The sequence below is a fragment of the Mercenaria mercenaria genome, chromosome 13 (assembly GCF_021730395.1).
Source record: "Mercenaria mercenaria strain notata chromosome 13, MADL_Memer_1, whole genome shotgun sequence".
NCBI lineage: Eukaryota > Metazoa > Mollusca > Bivalvia > Venerida > Veneridae > Mercenaria > Mercenaria mercenaria.
Window position 1 is genome coordinate 39165795 of NC_069373.1, and position 22544 is coordinate 39188338.

Below are 22544 nucleotides of genomic sequence, written 5' to 3' on the forward strand. Positions count from 1 at the left end.
ATAAAAGCTCACCTTGTCACTACGTGACAGGTGAGCTAAAAAGTGCGTGTATTTTCCGATAGGAATATCTTGAAGAATCAAAATAATTTCAACAATTTTAGCAGAGGGTCACAAAATGATGATTTTAAAATCCAGCCAGCAGTTACATACAAGAAAATCTTTTAAGATTCCGCAATACACATACAGGGAAAAGTCAGCACGCCCTCTGGCAGCCATGATTTGATGCATTGGAACAATCTTAACAATCTTCGTGGACGATCACACAAGAACTATTTGTGTGAAATTATTTTAAAATCAGGCCAGCAGTTTCATACAAGAAGTTGGTTCAAAAGCTCACATGAGCTTATGTTGAACTTGTTTGCTATCTTGCCGACTTTAAATAAATCTTATCTTTAAGATTTTTAAAGTTTCCACGCGGCCAAAATTAAAATTAGGTTTGTTTGCTGTCTCCCGACCGACCCGCAAAAAACACTGCACTCCGAATTTTTTATTGGCCCAATGAGCAGAATACTTTTTTTATTAATTCCGATCAGCTGCAGAACATTAACCTAAACTGCATTCACGTGACAGAGCAGCACTTTAAATTAACCCCCGAGCGTCTATCACTTTCAATTAACCCCTGAATCTCTATCACTGGCCGACAACTACATTAGTCTGTGTGTTTGCATCACAAGGTGTGAAAAATATGTTAGATGACATTTAATTGACTATTGATTGCTGCATTGACAGGCTTACAAAATTTGGTGCATGTTGCCTTCGAGTGCAAAAAGCAAATTTTCAAAGCGCGAAATTAATACCATACTTACGTCTGACCATTATAATATTTTTCAAGATGTAAATGTTATTTTTGGTCATAAATTGCATAAATTATAGAGTGTCGTAAACAAGAAACAACTATTCACATGTACAAAGTCGTCTGCTGCAATATTGCTGTCCGTTTAAAAGACAAGAGGGCCATGAAGGCCCTGTATCGCTCACCTGACCCACTGACCTAAAGATCATCAAGATAGTTTCATTAAGATATGGTCAAAAATGTGGCCTCTGAAGTGTTAACTAACTTTTCCTTTGAATTGACCTGGTGACCTAGTTTTTGACCCCATATGACCAAGATTCGAACTTGACCTAAAGATCATCAAGATTAACATTCTGACTAAGTTTCATGAAGATACATCATAAATGTGGCCTCTAGAGTGTTAACTAGCTATTCCTTTGATTTGACACCGTGACCTAGTTTTTGACCCCACATGACCCAGATTCCAACTCGACCTAAAGACCATCACGATTAACATTCTGACTAAGTTTCATAAAGGTACAGTCATAAATGTGGCCTCTAGAGTGTTAACAAGCTTTTCCTTTGATTTGACATGGTGACCTAGTTTTTGATCCCACCTGACCCAGATTTGAAAACAACCTATAGATCATCAAGATTAACATTCTGACCAAGTTTCATTAAGATATGGTCATAAATGTGGCCTCTAGAGTGTTAACTAGCTTTTCCTTTGATTTGACCTGGTGACCTAGTTTTTGATCCTACATGACCCAGATTCAAACTGGACTTTAAGATCATCATGAGTAACATTCTGACCAAGTTTCATGAAGATACAGGTATAAATGTGGCCTCTACAGTGTTAACAAGCTTTTCCTTTGATTTGTCCCGGTGACCTAGTTTTTTACCTTACATGACCCAGATTCAAACTGGACCTTGAGATCATCAAGATTAACATTCTGACCAAGTTTCATGAAGATATAGTCATAAATGTGACCTCTACAGTGTTAACAAGCTTTTCCTTTGATTTGACCTGGTGACCTAGTTTTTGACCCCAGATGACCCAATATCGAACTCATCCAAGATTGTATTGAGGGTAACATTCTGACCAAGTTTCATTAAGATTGGGCCAAAATTGTGACCTCTAGATTGTTAACAAGCTTTTTCTTTGATTTAACCTGGTGACCTAGTTTTTGACCCCACCTGACCCAGATTTGAACCTGATCTATGTATCATCAAGATTAACATTCTGACCAAATTTCATTAAGATATGGTCATAAATGTGGCCTCTAGAGTGTTAACTAGCTTTTCCTTTGATTTGACCTAGTGACCTAGTTTTTGACCCTACATGACCCAGATTCAAACAGGACCTTGAGATCATCAAGATTAACATTCTGGCCAAGTTTCATGAAGATATAGTCATAAATGTGACCTCTACAGTGTTAACAAGCTTTTCCTTTGATTTGACCTTGTGACCTAGTTTTTGACCCCAGATGACCCAATATCAAACTTGTCCAAGATTTTATTAAGGGTAACATTCTGTCCAAGCTTCATTAAGATTGAGCCAAAATTGTGACCTCTAGAGTGTTAACAAGCTTTTCCTTTGATTTGACCGGGTGACCTAGTTTTTGACCCCAGATGACCCAGTATCGAACTCATCCAAGATTTTATTGAGGGTAACATTCTGACCAAGTTTCATTAAGATTAGGCCAAAATTGTGACCTCTAGAGTGTTAACAGTCAAATTGTTGACGACGGACGAACGGACGGACAACTACAGACGACAGACACAGGGCGATCACAAAAGTTCACCTTGAGCACTTTGTGCTCAGATGAGCTAATAAAAAATCAAACAACAGGCCCAGTTTTGTAATAATATGCAGCCATTTTTCGTAATCATCACATTCAGTACATCGGAATTAACGAAACGCCGATGATTTAACAATTGTCTTTCTTATTTCATCCATTTTCTACATGTATTCAAAATAACCTTGGATCCCGACGACGGCATTATAACGGGGTTCCATTGTAGTAACATATACATGGCTAAAAACTTCCCCTTTTTGTCTTTAAACGACGAAAAATTCCCCTTCCTGAGGGTATAGGTACCTGTCCCCAAAAGTAGTCTAGTGCCCTGACTCATGTCAAGGTTAATCTAGCCACTCAAAACTATACATAAGGTCCAAATTTGAATGTTGTAGGTTATGATAAGAAGATTTTTAAAGTTTTTCCCTACATAAGTCTATATAATTAAACCATGTAACCCCCGGGGCGGGGCCATATTTGACCCTAGGGAAATCATTTGGATAATCCTAATAGAGGACCGCTAGATGATGCTACATACCAAATATCAAAGTCCTAGGCCCTGTGGTTTTGGACAAGAAGATTTTCAAAGTTTTTTCCGTCGGCCATTTAAGTCGGCCAATAGCTATTCATAGCTTATGTTGTAATGTTGACACCAGACTATAATAAAAATTTGTATCTTGTACCTTGTACCTTCCGATGTCACACAATAATCATGTATTTGACAATTTTTTTGCATTGAGTTAAGTTCTTCCTGCAATAATCCAGGTATAACTGGGGATTAAATATTGATCAATGACTTGATAGGTAGGACTATCTGCAAGAGTGGATACATCATTACATGGAAATTAAATAAAAAGTTTAAGAAAATCTTAAAACAACATGCTTCAAAATGATCAAATCAAGACTTATGTATTATATTCTGTCTTAAATGTTATATCTAAACAACCAAAGTTAATTTTTTAATTGCTTTTCATAATTTACAATTTTAGATACTGTGAAATCATTTAATTTCGTGGGCATGAAATTTCGTGGTTTTGGTCAAAACGGCAGTTTCGTGGGGATATGAATTCGTGGATTAAAACTTTTGAACATAATGTGAATGGGAATTTTACTTGTTCGTTGGGACTAAATTTCGTGGATTGACTCAACCACAAAATCCATGAAAACTACTCCCCCACAAATATTAATGATTTCACAGTACTATCTCTACTAGTATAAATACAGGGAAAATTGACCATAAATCTGAATAATTTGAACAATCTCGATAGGGGGTTAAATTAGATGCCACTTGAAGATTTTTCTATTTTTAGCTCTGGCAGCCCTTATGTGCAATCAAGCAGCATTGTTTGAATAGTTCTGAAAGAGCACCACCCAAAGAACATCCACTCCTGGCTAAGTTTCATTGACTTCAATCATATGGTTTCAAATGAGACATTGTTTGAAGATAAGTGTGGCCAGACAGCAGTCGCAGAGCAATCCCAATAGCTCACCAAGAGCACTTTGTGCTTGGTGAGCTAATAAAAGGCAACAGTTGCCTGCAGTATCATTTCTAAGGCTGCATTTTTAATGACAACAACAATAAATAAATTTAAAACAGGTCAAACTAAACAAGAGGGCCATGATGGCCCTATATCGCTCACCTGTTAAAAATGGCCTCAGAATCATCAAGATAAAACATTCTGACCAAGTTTCATGGAGATAGGGTCGTAGATGTGGCCTCTGCAGTGTTAACAAGCTTTTGCTTTAACCATATACAATCATTCTATGAAATCTGAGGCTTGTAGGCCTAAGCATTCTTCAGTTATCGATAGGACCTCAAAAACAAGAGCTGTCCGTAAGACAGCCAAGCTCGACTATTCGAAATATTGTCCCAGAAGCAGGAAAATATTACCCAAAAAGGTTAAATATCAAAAGAGTTTTAAGTTCAAAAGGGGGAATAATTTGACCAAAATGCATATCAGTTATGGGACTTGCTGCTATCAACTAGTTTTATAACCCCGAAGGCACATGTGAAGTTTTAATTCAATATCTGCATTAGTTTTGAAGATAGAAACTTGCATGTAAAACTTTAACCAGAGTTTTCAAAGTCCAAAAGGGGGATAATTTGCCCAAAATACATGCCAGAGTTATGGGTCTTGACCCAGTGAGGTTGGTAATTGATCTAGAAAAAGAAAAAGTAAGTTTCAAAGCTATATGCCTTTTAGAAATAGCTGTATGTACTTGCATGCAAAACTTTAACCAGAATTTTCTAAGTCCAAAAGGGGGCATAATTTGGCCAAAATGAAAGTCAGAGTTATGGGACTTGCTGCTATCAACTAGTTTTATAACCCCGAAGACACGTGAAGTTTCAAATCAATATCTGCATTAGTTTTGGAGATAGTAACTTGCATGTAAAACTTTAACCAAAATTTTCTAAGTCCAAAAGGGGGCATAATTTGCTCAAAATACATGTCAGAGTTATGGGACTTGACCCAGAGAGGTTGGTAATTGACCTAGAAAAAGAAAAAATAAGTTTCAAAGCTATATGCCTTTAATTGATGGCTGAATGTACTTGCATGCAAAAACTTAACCAAGGTGTGACGCCGACGCCGACGCCAGGGTGAGTAGAATAGCTAGACTATTCTTCGAATAGTCGAGCTAACAATAGGACAGGAACAACAAAGGGAAGAAATTTAACCAAAAAGAAAAAAAAATTCTTACAAGGTACAGATATGTCAAAATACACCTAAAAATTGGAGGTATCATCCATGTTGTACCACAGAAAAGTGGTCTCGGTTTTTCCCTACAGCCAATAATAAAAAAAGTTACTAAATAAGCTATTTATAGTAACATGAAAGGGAAGTAATTACAAAAAATTTTGTAAGTGAACAAAAGAAGGATCTGCCAAATAAAAACAAGAGCACTGCAATGCAACGCAAATGCAGAGCAATATACACACAAAACAAAGTCATATGAACTTTGACCCCTAAGTGTGACCTTGACCTTGAGGTGAGCCATCCGAAACATGCGTTCTGCAAGTCGTTTCGATGAGATAAACATTTGTGTCGGGTTTCTTTGAAATCCTTTAAGGGGTTCAAGAGTTACAGAGCAGAAGGGTAATTGCTAACCAACAGACAGACAGACGGACACCGAGGCGATAACATACTACGCCCCTCCGGGCGTATAAAAAGGAATCGAGATCTTATGGTGATACAAATTGTGTGCAAGTTTGGTTAAAATCAAACCATAAATGAAGCTGCTATTGTGCAGACAAGGTCAAAACAGCTAATTTTGGCCCTTTCAGGGACCATAACTCTGGAACCCATTAAGGGATCTGGCCGGTTCAAGAAAGGAACCAAGATCTTATGGTGACACAAGTTTTGTGCAAGTTTGATTAAATTCAAATCCTAAATGAAGCTGCTATTGTGTAGACAAGGTCAAAATAGCTAATTCTGGCCCTATCAGGGGCCATAACTCTGGAACCCATAAAGGAATCTGGCCAGTTCAAGGAACCAAGATCTTGTGGTGATACAAGTTGTGTGCAAGTTTGGTTAAAATCAAATCATAAATGAAGCTGCTATTGTGCAGACAAAGTCAAAATAGCTAATTTTGGCCCTTTCAGGGGCCATGACTCTGGAACCCATTATGGGATCTGGCCGGTTCAAGACAGGAACCGAGATCTTATGGTGACACAAGTTTTGTGCAAGTCTGATTAATTTCAAATCATAAATGAACTTGCTATTGTGCAGACAAGGTCAAAATAGCTAATTCTGGCCCTATCAGGGGCCATAACTCTGGAACCCATAATGGAATCTGGCCAGTTCAAGAAAGGAACCAAGATCTTATGGTGATACAAGTTGTGTGCAAGTTTGGTTAAAATCAAATCCTAAATGAAGCTGCTATTGTGCAGACAAGGTCAAAATAGCTAATTTTGGCCCTTTCAGAGGCCATAACTCTGGAACCCATTACGGGATCTGGCCGGTTCAAGAAAGGAACCGAGATCTTATGGTGACACAAGTTTTGTGCAAGTTTGATTAATTTCAAATCATAAATAAAGTTGCTATTGTGCAGACAAGGTCAAAATAGCTAATTCTGGCCCTATCAGGGGCCTTAACTCTGGAACCCATAAAGGAATCTGGCCAGTTCAAGAAAGGTACCAAGGTCTTATGGTGATACAAGTTGTGTGCAAGTTTGTTTAAAATCAAATCATAAATGAAGCTGCTATTGTGCAGACAAGGTCAAAATAGCTAATTCTGGTTCTTTCAGGGGCCATAACTCTGGAACCCATAATGGAATCTGGCCAGTTCAAGAAAGGAACCAAGATCTTATGGTGATACAAGTTGTGTGCAAGTTTGGTAAAAATCAAATCATAAATAAAGCTGCTATTGTGCAGACAAGATCAAAATAGCTAATTTTGGCCCTTTGAGGGGCCATAACTCTGGAACCTATAATGGGATCTGGCCAGTTCAAGAAAGGAACCAAGATCTTATGGTGATACAAGTTGTGTGCAAGTTTGGTTAAAATAAAATCATACATGAAACCACTATCGTGCAGACAAGAAATTGTTGACGCACGCACACACAGACGACGGACAAAGGGTGACCACAAAAGCTCACCTTGTCACTATGTAACAGGTGAGCTAAAAGTGATGAAAAGTTACCAAATGTTACCTTCCAGCTATTTTGTTTGAAGTGGTCTTGTAAATCACTTCAAACCATAAGGCTTGACCTTGAGGACTGACCGAGTGCAAGTAAAAATGGAGTGTGGGCAGGCGAAGTATCATTCTCAGTTGCCCACCGCATAGTCCAAATAATAAGACGTTTCACAACAGCATGATAATTTTTGACTGTCCTGTTAGGAAATCCCCAAAAGAAATCCGTTGGGCACATTTTGTGGTACAGGTACAAAGTATTTGTAATGATTACACCTCTGATGACGAATTTATCAAATTATGTAGACATTAAAGCATAAACTTACCTTGCTGACAATTTTATGAATGTATATTTTGTGTTTTGTTTCTGCAATTTATTGATATCGGCAGTCTGATGTGTACTGAAACTGTTGTCAGGGTAGATATCTCGTCACACCTGTCACTTCGATGTTTCGAAGATTTAAGTCTCTTAATTCAAATCATGAGTTATATTCAACTTATTTGAAGTTTCTACATGAATATTAATGTCTAATTCATGAGAGCAAGTAAGTCTGACAAGTAACTGTGTACGAATTGGGTATCAGGAATTCTACTTGCGTTTCAGTACGCACACTGTATGAATTCAATTGGGTTTTCTGCAATTTTAATTGCCCAAATACGCAGCTTATCTGGAGCTCTGCATGTTATCATGTTGACGCACTAATCTTGGCGTCACGTTTACGTGGCGCGGTTTATCATATTATTATGTATGACGTCCTTAACGTCACTTGTTTATATATGTACTTCCGCAGTCAAACAAAAGCAACAGAAGTAAACTGTAAGAAACCACACAACGTCTTGTATTTAAATTCCACTAGTGTCTAAACGACAGACGTAACCCCGGCATTAACTGGCTGAACACAATCGACTCTGGTGTATCTGATAATTTGATTCGCTTTCACACTTCTCGGGAAAATCTCACAAGTACCTGAAGTAGGCGGAGCTTAAATTATGCTATCGGCGTGTGTTTGTGTATTTCAAAACCTCATTATGACACCGTGCAAACTGTCAACAGTCCAGGTAGCAGTAATAAGCGAGTGCGAAAGTCAAAGAAAATCGGGCGACTTGCATTTCGCTTTGAGGTTAGTTTTGAGCTAAGTTTGAAGTTCCAAAGCGCCTATTTCGCTCAAGTCACCCACTCGCGAAAGCCCTGATAATATATCAATGGAGAAATAACATGTAACAAATACGGTAATGTCATTTTTTCTTTCTTTCAAGAATACATTGAAATACAGGTCCTTGACAATTTATATTTTCTACTGGTACTTCTACTATCATTTAGACCTAGTCTTCTTCTCAGAAATCTCAAATCATGGAACTTATATCCTTGGATGCTATAGTTACAAAACTACCATCATAAAATTTATTCATATATAAATTAAAAATCAATATTGACAGCCTTCCAATGTGATTTTCTTTATCACTTTTAATACATTCTCTTGTGCAGCTTTAATAATAATACTCTGTGCAGACCAGTCTCATACTTCAGTTTTAGAGGGGGAGCAGTTCTGTTGCATGGACATGACATCTAAAACAAACCAAAAATATTACAAATGTGTTAAAATGCCTATAGTGGCAAATATATGTCAGGGGATATTACAATTTTAACATTTGTTAATAATGCACAGACAAACAGACAAGCTTGAAAGCAGACTGGCTCATTAGAATTCAATTCAAGAAGGCAAGTTAATGTCAGGGTCCGATCTTAACGCAGTCCCGCGATCCCGAGGACACCTATTTTAGCGGAGGGCCTCCTGAACTTGGAAGCTGGCTGTCCCGTCGGGACAGTAAGTTTTCAGTTCAATATAGCTAAAAAACTTATCAAAAATACCAAAATGACAGAAAAACCTTGCTTTGAAACGATTTTCAAGTAGACATCTGTTCTAACCACAGTCCGGATGTTTACTCTCGAATACATACATGTACGTAGACTAGTTCTGCGTCCTATAAAATATATAGTGTGAAATCACAGAAGAGACAGCGGGTACCAGTCTAACATGTACGGTATGGTCTGGGTACGGGGTTTTACCATGTAGCCTCGCTTTCGGTTGTCCTGTATTTTCGCGATTATTTGTTTACCTGTCAAAAAGTCATGTGGAAATTTATCGATGGCGTTACGGAACCAGCCATTAAAAAGCCAGTGATTTTATCGATTGTTCACTGAAAATGGGAGGGATTCCTGAAATCAGGGAGGGACAGCTGAATTTGTAAGGAGGAATCCCGCCAGGATTGTTAGAAAAAAAGTAAGCATCTAACCCTGAATGCTTGTAACATATGCTTTCCAAAGAATAATGGAATCAGCTGTTTTTTTGTTCCCCCCTCTGGATACCTCTTCCATATGGCATTTCATCAACACATCCTCGGAACTGGAGAAAAGGGATACATTGTAAAATACACATGTTTAGTACAGGGACTGCGTTTTAGGCGAAGCTGAGCGGTAACTTCGCCTTAAAATATTTCACTTCGCCCTTCCCGCCCAGAAAAGCGAAGTTCAAGTCGCCCTTAAATTTGATGAAAGGAAAACATAATCGGCAATAAAGTGCACCGAGATTATACATCTCGGTTATTTAAAGTCTGTAAACACAATACGCAATATACAGAATGTCACCGGGAGGCATGCGCAGCGAAACGTATCAATGACAACAAAAGATGATCACTCGATTTCAGATTGACGCCATAGGATAAGCTGCTAATTGTTTGCATTTAATGTGATTGCAGTCAACGATAATAAAAGAATGAAAGAGTAATAATTAAAGTTGACCAAAATTGGAGATCAGAGAGCCCAAAAACTTCGTGAAACAGCGATAATTAATTTCCGAATTACAAACCTAATTACGTGTCAGTCAGCGCGTGGCGTGACTGACATCTGTCAGTAGCTAATTAACATACAACGCTCCGCCTACTGTCATACTTCAGTTTGTGGCGGCGAACAACATTGAAACTGAAATTCAGTCATCGAGATTTTGATTGACAAAGCAGAACTTTCGAACTCGAGACAAATCTCGGGTCGAGCCGACGCACGGGACACTTTTTTTGTGCGGGTCAAATTAGAGTTTTTCTTGATTTTCGCGGGCCAAAACACGGAACCTCGGGTCAACCAAATGCACTCGGTACTTTATAAGGAGATGTCTTATCCAGTAATTCATGGTTTCGGATAAAAATGGTTTCAAAATTTTAATTGCCATCACATTACTCCCAACGTTCATTTTTCAATCGGGATCTGCTTACTAATCATTTTAATCTTCATTTCTATTTCATTAAAAAACATATTAGTTAAATATAAGGCCCTTGACAAACTATTAAATTTGTTGTTTGATAAAAATAGCAGACAACTCTTTTTGTACATTCTGAAATGTGTTAAAGGGAGGTAATACATAATCATTTAACCAATTTTTAGATTTTTTATGTCAAAATAAGTATTTATAAAAAAATATTGCCCCTGATTTTTAAGTCTTTTATCTACTGATCAATACAAGTAACATTTCATTGTAAGTTCGAGTTTTTTAAACTCTGTAGTTTGTCAAATTGAAGGAACTACATATAAAATTTTAAACTCAAAATGCTCACATATGTCAAAAGGAGTGGAACAACAAAGGGAATCTAAAGTCCACAAAAAAAATATTCAAAGTCCATAAAAAATATCCTCATCAGGTACAGGTATGTAAAAATACAGCTAAAAAATAGAGGTACCATCCATATTGTACCAAAGTGGTCTCGGTTTTCCCCTATGGCCAATAATAAAAAAAGTTTCAAAATAAGCTATTTATAGTAACATAAAAGGGAAGTAGTTTAAAAAAAAATTATTGTAAGTGAACAAAAAAGAGATCTGCCAAATAAAAACAAGAGCACTGCAATGCAGAGCAATATACATAAAGCAAAGTCATATATGACATTTGACCCTTAAGTGTGACCTTGACCTTGAAGCAAGTCACCCGGACCATGCGCTCTGCACATCGTTTCAGTGTGGTGAACATTTCTGCCAAGTTTCTTTGAAATCCTTCCTGCAATTCAAGAGTTACAGAGCAGACACGAAACAAACTGATACGACTTTTGACCCCTAAGTGTGACCTTGATCTTGAAGCGAGTCGTCCGGAACATGCGCTCTGCACGTTGTCTTGGTGTGGTGAACATTTGTGTCAAGTTTCTTTGAAATCCTTCAAGAGGTTCAAGAGCGGACACGAAATTGCAGAGCGGACGGACGTTCCTACATATGGATACTTATGTGGCTACTCTTTTGTTCTCTCTATTGTTCTTTTAGCCACGTAAGAGAAAAATAGCCACATAAAAGCCTTACGGAATGAATGACATCAAAGAAAAAGTACAGTTACCTATTGTTCCTATTGCCACCTAAGTATGCAAATGTGAGCTCAGACGGACACCAGCGTCATAACATAATACGTCCCTTCGGGCGTATAAAAAGCTGCTCTAGGAAGGAAGAAATCCAAGAAATATTAAGTACTGGTTATATGAGGAAAGATGTGTTGTGTCAAGTTGTCAAACATTTTTCAGTAAAACAGTGCAAATATGTACTGTATTGTTGAAACATTGCACCATTTTTATTTATGTCAAGATAATGTGGTCACGTGATACGGTGTAAAATGGTTGTGTTTTTAACGCGGGATAACAAAATAGTAAATTTTGGATAAATACGGCAATAAATTGGATTCTATTTGTTTGTGAATAAAACTAGAATGCTTCTTTGAGTGTTACTTATGGGAAAAAGTAAAAGAAAATGTCGTAGTAGTATTGATAGTGACACAAACATTCATAATTGTAAACAAACCAAACAAAGAGGCCCGCTCCGCGGACGATGACACTACACTTAGTGATTTGCTAAACAAAGCTAGTGCTGTGCTTTATGGAGCTGATGATCATAATATCAGTGTGTTTACGGACGATTCTTTAAAGTATTCGGGTGATATGGCGGAATCTGGAGGTGAGTCTGGAGGTGAGCCTACCACTAGAGACATTATGAACTGCTTAATTGGGATTAAAAGTAGGCTAGATAACGTTGACAAAAGGCTCTTTTCTATTGATAAACTTGAGGAGAGAATCTCTGTCTTTGAGAAAGATATTAAAGACATTAAAGCTATGTGTTTAGCATTTGATACACGGGTCAAGCAGGTTGAAGAGCGCGTTGAGCGACTGCAACACGTTGTACAGGGGTCGGACATCGCTGTCGCACAGGTGACGAGCAGGGTGGAGCATTTGGAGAAGGAGCGTGACAACTTCAGGGAAGATATGGCATATTTGAAATCTCAATCAATGAGGAATAACCTTGTTTTTACTGGCGTACCGGAAGTTACAGGCGAGACACCGGAAGTCACGGAAAGTAAGCTCCGGGTGCACCTTCATGAGGCAATGAAGATCGCGAAGGAGGTTGCGGACAATATGCAGTTTGAACGGGTACATCGCTCGCCGGGTCAACCTACCCCAGGCAAAACCCGATCTATCATAGCGAAGTTCGCCTTCTTCAAGGATCGCGAGACTGTACGACGGCAATGGAAGAATTTAAACGGTACGAACTTTAATGTTTTTGAACAGTTCCCACAGGAAGTTGTTGCCAGGCGTCGTAAGCTGATACCAAAGATGAAAGAGGCAAGGGGGCAAGGAAAGAGAGCTTGGATTGCCTACGACACTCTTTACATTGATGGCCGTCCAGTCAAGGAATAGGGGCACGATGGGGGAGAACTCACGATCTTGTCGTGGAATGTAAATGGACTTACTAAGTGCAAGAACGATGACCCTTTATTTGTTAACATTTTGTCAAAATATGATATATGTTTTTTATTTGAATCCTGGACTAATTCTTCAAGTAACATTAACTTAAATAGATACATTTCTCATAACTTTTATAGGAAATTCCAGAATAGAAATGCGCGTAGATGTAGCGGTGGAGTAGCATTATTTTATAAAGAATGTTTAAAAGATGGAATTGAAATCATACAAAATCATCATGATTCAATTATTTGGGTGAAACTTGATAGAAATTTTTTTGGTGTTATGAAAGATATTTATCTTTGCGGTTGTTATGTTTGGTGCGAGGATTCGCCTGCATATAATATTCTAAGTGTTGATTTCTTTGAACTATTAGAAAATGACACTGCCATTTATGATAAACGTGGTCAGGTTTTACTTTGTGGTGATTTTAATAGTAGAATAGGGTGTAAATCAGACTTTGTAATTCATGATATTGTAAACAAATCTACTGATGATATAGATTATGACCCGGATATTTTCTGTGCTAGGGCCTCAGTTGATAGATCAAACAATAGCCACAGAATTAAACTGCTTGATTTGTGTAAATCATGCAATTATCGTATTTTGAATGGTAGAGTAGGAAATACGAGTCAGTTTACTTATTTTTCTCGTAACGGTTTATCAACAATTGATTATTTGCTTTGTCATGAACGAAATTTTACACTTATTAAAGATTTTACTGTACATGATTTTAACGAGTTCAGTGACCACGCACCTTTAACATTTTCTGTACACTGTAACAATAAAACAGTTGAGCCGTTGTCATATACCGAGACTAAGTTTAAATGGGACGAATCGTTGCGTAATCAGTTTAGATCAGGCATAATTTCTAGCCTACCTTTGTTTAACAGAATTATTGATAATATAGATTGTTCTAGTAATGATTCTGTAAATACTGCGTTAAATACGTTCACTGATGTTATTCGCAATGTTGCAGATCCTTTGTTCTCAAAGGAACACTTTATTTCAAACAAACCGAAATTTGAAGAATGCAGTAGTGTTAAGCATGCAGATTGGTTTGATGATGAATGTAAAACAGTACATGCCCATTATACATCCTTGTTAAATATTTTCAATTGTGATAAGTCGGAAAATAATAGAATTCAATTGTTACAATATAAAAAAGAATATAAAAAATTGATAAATCGGGAAAAAAAAGGCCTTTTTAAAAATTAAAGTAAATGAAATTGAAGGATTGAAAAATCGCAGACCCAAAGATTTTTGGAAATATTTTAAGACGAATACTAAAACGAGGAGCAAAAATATTGCCTTAGAAGACTTTAGCAATTTTTTCTCAAATATAAGTAGCGGCATGTTTGAGTGTGTAAATGATGAGGTCGAAACTTTTTGTTCAACACATGATTTTGATTTACCAAATACACGTTTCCCAGAATTAGATCAGTCTTTTACTGTTAATGAGATTAAAGCATCAATTAAATTGTTAAAACGTAATAAAGCACATGGAAGCGATTGTATTTTGAATGAATATTTAATTGAATGCGTTGATATTTTGGCATTACATATATGTGATTTATTTAATGCAATATTGAACTCTGGCCATTACCCTGAGAAATGGACAGAAGGTATTATAATCCCATTACATAAGAAAGGCGATACTTCAATTGTTAACAATTATAGAGGAATTACACTTCTCAGTTGTTTATCTAAACTTTTTACAACAGTTGTTAATAACAGAACTGAAACATTTTGTAATAACTTTAACATCATTTCGGACGCCCAATTTGGATTCAGGAAAGGGCACTCAACAGTTGACACAATATACATCCTTATGTCATTAGTCCAAAAATATATTAACGAGAATAAAAGATTGTATGTTATTTATGTTGATATGATGAAATGTTTCGACACTATATATAGAAATGCACTATGGCTAAAAATGTTCAAATGTGGTATAGAAGGCAAATTATTAAGAATTATAAAAAATATGTACCAAAATGTTAAGTCATGTGTTAAGCATTGTTCATCATACTCAGATTATTTTTCCTAAGCTGTAGGCTTACGTCAAGGTGAGGTTATGTCCCCTTTGTTATTTTCCCTATTTGTAGAGGATTTAGAATTGTTTTTGCAGGATGAAGCTACTTCCGGTTTAAATATTGACGATATTATATTGATATTGTTACTATTTGCTGACGATATGGCCATTATAGGTAAATCTCCTGAAGAAGTTCAAAAACATTTAGATCTTTTATTTGATTATTGCAATAATTGGGGACTAAAAGTAAACACAAATAAAACTAAAATAATGGTAGTTCGCAAACGTGGTAGATTATTACCATCTGAAAAGTGGACATATGATGGTCAACAAATAGAAGTAGTGAACGACTTTAATTATTTGGGAACTGTCTTTAATTATACAGGAAATTTTAATTTAAATCAAGAACATTTATGTGGCAAAGCATTAAAAGGAATGAATATTTTATTTAATAAATGTAAAGAGTTTGATCTTCTGCCCAAAATACAATGTCAACTGTTCCATGCCTTTGTTGGTTCTATTTTGAATTACGCATGTGAGGTATGGGGTAATACTAAGTCAAAAGAATTGGAAAGGGTACATTTAAAGTTTTGTAAACGTTTGTTGAATGTTAAACAAAATGTTTGTAATGCTGTAGTTTATGGTGAGCTAGGCAGATACCCTCTTTTTATTAATCGATATATAAGAATAATTAAATATTGGTTTAAAATCCTCCAAACTGAAAATATCATCTTAAAATCTGTATACATGCAAGCCTTACAGGATTGCTACAATGGACGTACAAACTGGGTTTCGAATGTAAAAAGACTGTTAGACACATGTATGTGTTTGATAATCCAAGCTCCGTCGATGTTAATACATTTATAGCTTTAAAAACGTTGTAATTGACACATATAAACAAGAGTGGTCTCGATGTGTTGCTAATAGTTCTGTATTAGATAAGTATCGTGTATTTAAGCCTGTTTTTAAATACGAGCATTATTTAGATTTAGTACCAAAAACACTAAAACAGTATGTCACCAAGCTTAGAACTTCAGCCTTACCAATTTGAATCCAAACTGGAAGATATGCTGGTCAGAATATCCCAAGAAATGAACGTTATTGTCTTTGTTGCAATGAATTAGATATTGAAGATGAATATCACTTTGTTTGTAAATGTTCTACCTACGCTAATATTAGACGAAAGTATTTAAAGCAATGCTATTACAACCGACCTTCTGTTTACAAATTCCACCAATTGTTAAATACAACTGATAAATCAGAACTTGTCAAATTAGCAAACTTTGTTAAAGAAGCATTAGTTTTAAGAAACAATTGTCTTAATATTATTACATAACTATAAGTAGTTATCCTCCAGAATATTGGTTTGTAAAATTGTTTATCTTAACATTTCATTAAAATCTAGGCATACAACTGTGTTAATATGATACCTGTTATTATTATACATTCATTATTTTGTGACCAAATATGTTTAAAATTTTCATGTGTTTAGACGATGTACACTGTGCAAGTCTTAATAAATTTGTCTTGTCTTGTCTTGTCTTGATAATACTACAAATGAAACTGAATAACATTGTCATTGTTATTTAATGCATGTAAGCAATGTCCAGTCTCGCGTTTGGCAAACTTCTCCCTTAATTTCGAAACTTCTCCCTATTTGCCCAGGAAGGAAGTCAGAAGTCACTTCTCCCTAATTTTCCAGGCTAAGGTAGTCCCTGTTAGTAACTTCTGAAGATTTTTTTCCAAGATTTTTTGTCTGTGTTAAATACAGACAAAATAGTTACTTGTTAATGAAGGATAATAAAGCAATAGTTTGATCATTGATATCTTATTGTTCACTCGATATTAATTAGGATCGCTTCAAACTAGTTGGACTCAATCACTTTTTGGCATTTTTTCCAAGAAAACATAATTGTAATATATTTAAGTGTATATGACTCATGGGCCCATACTGTATCCTAGGTAGGTTACTGCCACCTCTGAGTTAGCTTAAGATCTTCAGCTCTCTCGGTTTATATACTGGATTTGGACGGGAGAGCTGAAGTGCACTCCGTAGGGAAATCATACCAATAATCGTGCCAGAAATCTGACACGCTCGCATTTGTACATTTTAAAAGAAATCGGCAGCAGCACTTTCTGATCAGTTAATATATAGTAAAATCTACCATTGTGCCAAATTTTACGCATTAAAACCCATAACTGATGGCAGAACTACCTGACAATTTCGAACTGGTCTGAAACGTTTACTCTACGCCGCCATCTTGCTCCTTTGAAATACGAGACTGACCTTTCACCCGCGCGAACAGCTAAGAGAGCACTCACATGTGCCGCTTCGTATTTGAAGTTGCATCAGCATCCCGGTGGCACAAAAACTTGGGAAAACGGTTATTTTTTATTGAAATTGATTTGAATTATTACTTTCATAGATAAATCCTTAAGAAAACTTGTATGTATAAATCATTTCTTTTGCTTACAAGGTGCTCTAGAGACTCTACATGTGTATTTTTAGCGGCTCGCGCTGTTACGTCATGCGAGAATCTCGTTGTAGCTATTCAACAATGGCCGCCGAAATGATGCTGATCTAGCAGTGACTTGTAAAAATCGGCGATTTTATTGAAGATTTGCTTCCAGAATTTGATTAATGGTGTTAACTGATGTAGAAGTGATTACTTTATCAAGATATCCATATATCTTCGTTCAAAATTTCAGTTGACTACGTTTGCGAGGAAAAGTTGGACAACTTTTTATTTTGGTATGGTTTCATAGTAGGCCTGGTCCAAAACTCTAAAGCCGCAACTATGAAAAAAATACAATATAAAAAAGCGGCATTTAGAGTTTTGGAAGCCAGGACTACAGATAACTCGCCAATAGCGGGTCATTATCTAAACTTTTAGCATATAGTGCAGAATGTTTAGACTCTCATGATATCTAAACCTACTAACACTTGAAACAATTGCTCACATTTATATCAATGTTTGATTTATTTGAATCATTCTTTTACGTCTGAAGTTATGATGAAATATTTATGCCTGTCTGATTCACCAATAAGGGGTCACTTTTGCCAATAGGGGGTCACCTAGTTTATCATATTTTCTATCCATCTAAAATAGCCTTTTTCTGACAAAACATGACTGTGGTATTAGAAATGAACATTTCAAGACAGAATATAATGAGAGACAGTATGTTTACATTTCAAACAGGAGATATTAAGTCAAAGAATATAGCACTAGTTTTCACAGTTGTATTTCTATGCATAATTAGCACCACCTATATCTAAAACTAAAATCAAAATATTGATTCAGAGAACCTTATTCATTTATTTAGATTTGCCAGTTCAAACCAGTACAACATCAAATCAACCTTTTATTTGTATTTTTAAGCAAAATAAACAACCTTTTGATTATCCCTGAAATGGGTGATTCTCTATTGGCTGAATGGCCGCCTCTGTTTGATGGCACTTTTTTCATCGAAGTCAATCTAAAATTCAAAATCATATTATTCCCATGAAAGTGTGAGTTTCACTCTTCAAAATGGTACCACATTTGTGTGGTTTTATCTAAGAAATTGTGTGGTATGCTCAAAAATATTCTACTTTGAAGAATTCGAGAGTGCTAAAATCCAAGTCAGGAAGCATGGCTGCAAGAGTTATCTACTCATGGAACTCAAACTCATTAGATTAGATCCATCATCTTTTGTCTATTAATTGCAAAATGATAAGTTTATATAACTGGAAACTTAAACAGTGTATACTCTAATATGTTTAAGAGAGATTCACATTTTATTTTCAAGTGACCCGCTATTGGCAGTGATTCTCTATTGGCGAGTTGACTGTACCTCTGAGTGAAATATGAAAGACCCCAAAAAATTCTTCCAAAATTCTTGACTTGTAACAAAAGAGCAGGAATATAAAATCCATTTATATAACCTCCAGTCTCATGCTTGTCTTACTGAAATAAACCTATTGTGTGACCACAACCAGAAAATCGGTGAAAAATTCTGTAGTCATATCGCGAAAATATGTGACAAATATTAAAAATCCTTAGAAATGAAAAACTTCAATCCGAAAAGATATGTTATTTATTTATTTACACATATTCATTAAAGTCAGTTATCCTTGCGTGTAGGTATTTTAATTACCGTGAAAAGGTTTTGTTCCAATAAGAAATCCATTTTGGTCTTGCTGTTAAGATTTTTTGGCGCGCACGTGCTGCTGCGTTTGTTCGATTGATAAAGGGGAATAACTTTGTAATTTTTGGTTGGTTGTTGATCCGGGAGCGTGACAACGCAATAATTACAAAAGCTGATAATTAGTGCTATAATGAAAAAAAAAAACAAAAGCAGGGTGATTAAAAAAGAAAGAAACAACAAGACCAAACAACAAATTAATAAGGCGCGTAGATACAGGCTTGTTCAAAGGAGTTGAAGGCATGCAAAATTTTCCCAATAACAGAATTTCTTTAAACTTTGGATATACCTATTGAAGGACAATCATCTAAGAAACAAAAATATGCAATAAAATCATAGGTCACCGTTATCGGAAAAGAGTTATCTGCCCTTGAAAACGTCATTTTTGTGGGAAATGCCGTTTTCAAGGGCAGATTTCTCTTTCGATACCGGTGACCTATGATTTTTATTGCATTTTTTTGTTTCTTAGATGATTGTCCTTCAATATCCAAAGTTTAAAGAAATTCTGTTATTGGGAAAATTTTCGCACCAAATTCTAGCATACGTCCTTAATCAAAGCCTTGAGATCATAAAAAAACAAAAATGCCTAAAATATTAAGGGGGGCAAAATTACCAAAAGGGGGACGAATTGACCAAAAGGGGGACGAGTTGACCAAAATGGGGACGCGTTGACCAAATTTTATCATGAGGGGGACGAAATGACAAATTTTGGGGGACGAAATACAAATCGGGGACGAGTTGACTTGGGGACGAGTTGACTAGATACCCTTTTCTACATGCGTCTGCGATATTTGAAGTACTTTTAAGTAAATAAAACCAAATAATGAAGTGAACATTTAGATGATTAGGTCTATTTCCATATTCAATTTAAGAACATTAAGCACGTGCGTATTTTTTTATTATTTTTTGCCGTTTTTTAGCTCACCCTCAGGTATGTTTTTCTGATCGCTCGATGTCCGGCGTTCGTCGTTGGCAAAGTTCGAAAATGGGTCATCTGGGATCAAAAACTAGGTCACTAGGTCAAATAAAAGAAAAACCTTGTGTATGCGATATAGGCTGTATTTTTCAATTAATCATCATGAATTTTGGTCAGAATTATTATCTTGATGAAGTCTAGGCCGAGTTCGAAAATGGATCATCTGTGATCAAAAACTAGGTCACTAGGTCAAATCAAAGAAAAATCTTGTGTATGCGATAGAGGCTGTATTTTTCAATTAATCTTCATGAATTTTGGTCAGAATGATTATCTTGATAAAATCTAGGCCGAGTTCGAAAATGGGTCATCTCGGGTCAAAAACTAGGTCACTGGGTCAAATCAAAGAAAAACCTTGTGTATTCGATAGAGGCTGTATTTTTCAATTAATCTTCATGAATTTTGGTTAGAATGATTATCTTGATAAAATCTAGGCCGAGTTCGAAAATGGGTCATCTGTGATCAAAAACTAGGTCATACATCAAATCAAAGAAAAACCTTGTGTATGCGATAGAGGCTGTATTTTTCAATTAATCATCATGAATTTTGGTCAGAATTATTATCTTGATGAAGTCTAGGCCGAGTTCGAAAATGGATCATCTGTGATCAAAAACTAGGTCACTAGGTCAAATCAAAGAAAAATCTTGTGTATGCGATAGAGGCTGTATTTTTCAATTAATCTTCATGAATTTTGGTCAGAATGATTATCTTGATAAAATCTAGACCGAGTTCGAAAATGGGTCATCTCGGGTCAAAAACTAGGTCACTGGGTCAAATCAAAGAAAAACCTTGTGTATGCGATAGAGGCTGTATTTTTCAATTAATCTTCATGAATTTTGGTTAGAATGATTATCTTGATGAAATCTAGGCCGAGTTCGAAAATGGGTCATCTGTGATCAAAAACTAGGTCATACATCAAATCAAAGAAAAACCTTGTGTATGCGATAGAGGCTGTATTGTTCAATTAATCTTCATGAATTTTGATCAGAATGATTACCTTGATAAAATCTAGGCTGATTTTGAAAATGGGTCATCTGGGGTCAAAAACTACGTCACTAGGTCAAATCAAAGAAAAACCTTGTGTATGCGATAGAGGCTGAATTTTTCAATTAATCTTCATGAATTTTGGTTAAATGATTGCCTTGATGAAATCTAGGTCAAGTTCGAATATGGGTTATCTGGGGTCAAAAAGTAGGTCACTGGGTCAAATCAAAGGAAAAGTTGTATATGCGATAGAGGCTGTATTTTTCAATTGATCTTCCCGAAATGAAGTCAAAATGATAACCTTGATGAAATCAAGGCCGAGTTTGAAAATGGGTCATCTGGGATCACAAAATAGGTCACTAGGTCAAATCTGAGAAAAACATTATGTATGCGATAGAGGCTGTATTTTTTAATTGATCTTCATGAAATTTGGTCAGAATGATTGCATTGATGAAATCTAGGTCAAATTAGAATATGGGTCATCTGGGGTCAAAAATTAGGTCACTAGGTCAAATCAAAGAAAAACATTGTGTATACAATAGAGGCTATATTTTCCAGTTGATCTTCCTGAAATTTAATCAGAATGATGGACTTGATGAAATCTAGGTCAAGTTCGAATATGGGTCATCTGGGGTCAAAAACTAGGTCACTAGGTCAAATCAAAGAAAATACTTATTTATACTCGAGATTTTTGCTCCAATTTTAATGATAATTGGTCAGAATATTTTTTTTCCATGAAATCACTAGGTCAAACATGTTTACACTGTTATGGTGTGATATTGTGTGTGTGAATGCATGTCAGAGTTATAGAACTTGATGTTATCACCTAGTTTTCGATAACCCCAAAGATACATGTGAAGTTTCAATTCAATATCTGCATTAGTTTTGGAGATAGTAACATGCATGCAAAACTTTGACCAGGCATGTAGAACTATTCTGAATTTATATTCATTGAATGTATATAGACAATCAAGCCTGTTAGAGATGTCTGGTTACTTGGTCGCTGTTTGAGATAAGAATTATCAAAAGCGCTATCGCTTTTGCTCACAAGGGGAGAAAACGCTTATAGCGAAATTGACTTAATCGTAGTATTTGCATACTTCCTTCCCCTGATAAGTGAGAAAATTTTCTCAGTATGATTTTCTAAGTCGAAAAGGGGGCATAATTAGGCCAAAATACATGTCAGAGTTATGGGACTTGACCCAGTGAGGTTGGTAAGTGACCTAGAAAAAGAACTAGATGTACGTCCATATGACACAAGTGCCCCCACTCCTGTCACTGTACGTGGTTTTATGACTCAAGGTTTGATGTTTTTAAGATGTTTGCAACAAAAACTTAAGAACTTATGTGTATCTTTCTCTTAGTGAATGACCAAAACTCCGGCCTAGGCGAGTAAAATCCCATAGAGA

At 36.1% G+C, this 22544-nt stretch overlaps 1 protein-coding gene across 3 annotated transcripts in view; it reads right to left on the reverse strand.

The window, feature by feature from the left end:
* The window catches only part of LOC123528711 (uncharacterized), an 84022-nt gene extending 64629 nt beyond the window's left edge, over positions 1 to 19393 (reverse strand). The window contains exon 1 of one of the 3 annotated variants that reach the window (XR_008366751.1): positions 19131 to 19392. The gene's annotated coding sequence lies outside the window, so the exon portion shown is untranslated. Of the gene's footprint in view, positions 1 to 19130 lie in introns of all 3 variants that reach the window. The other 2 variants (XM_053521595.1, XM_053521594.1) reach the window with 2 other exon arrangements.
* Between the last annotated feature and the right edge of the window lie 3151 nt (positions 19394 to 22544).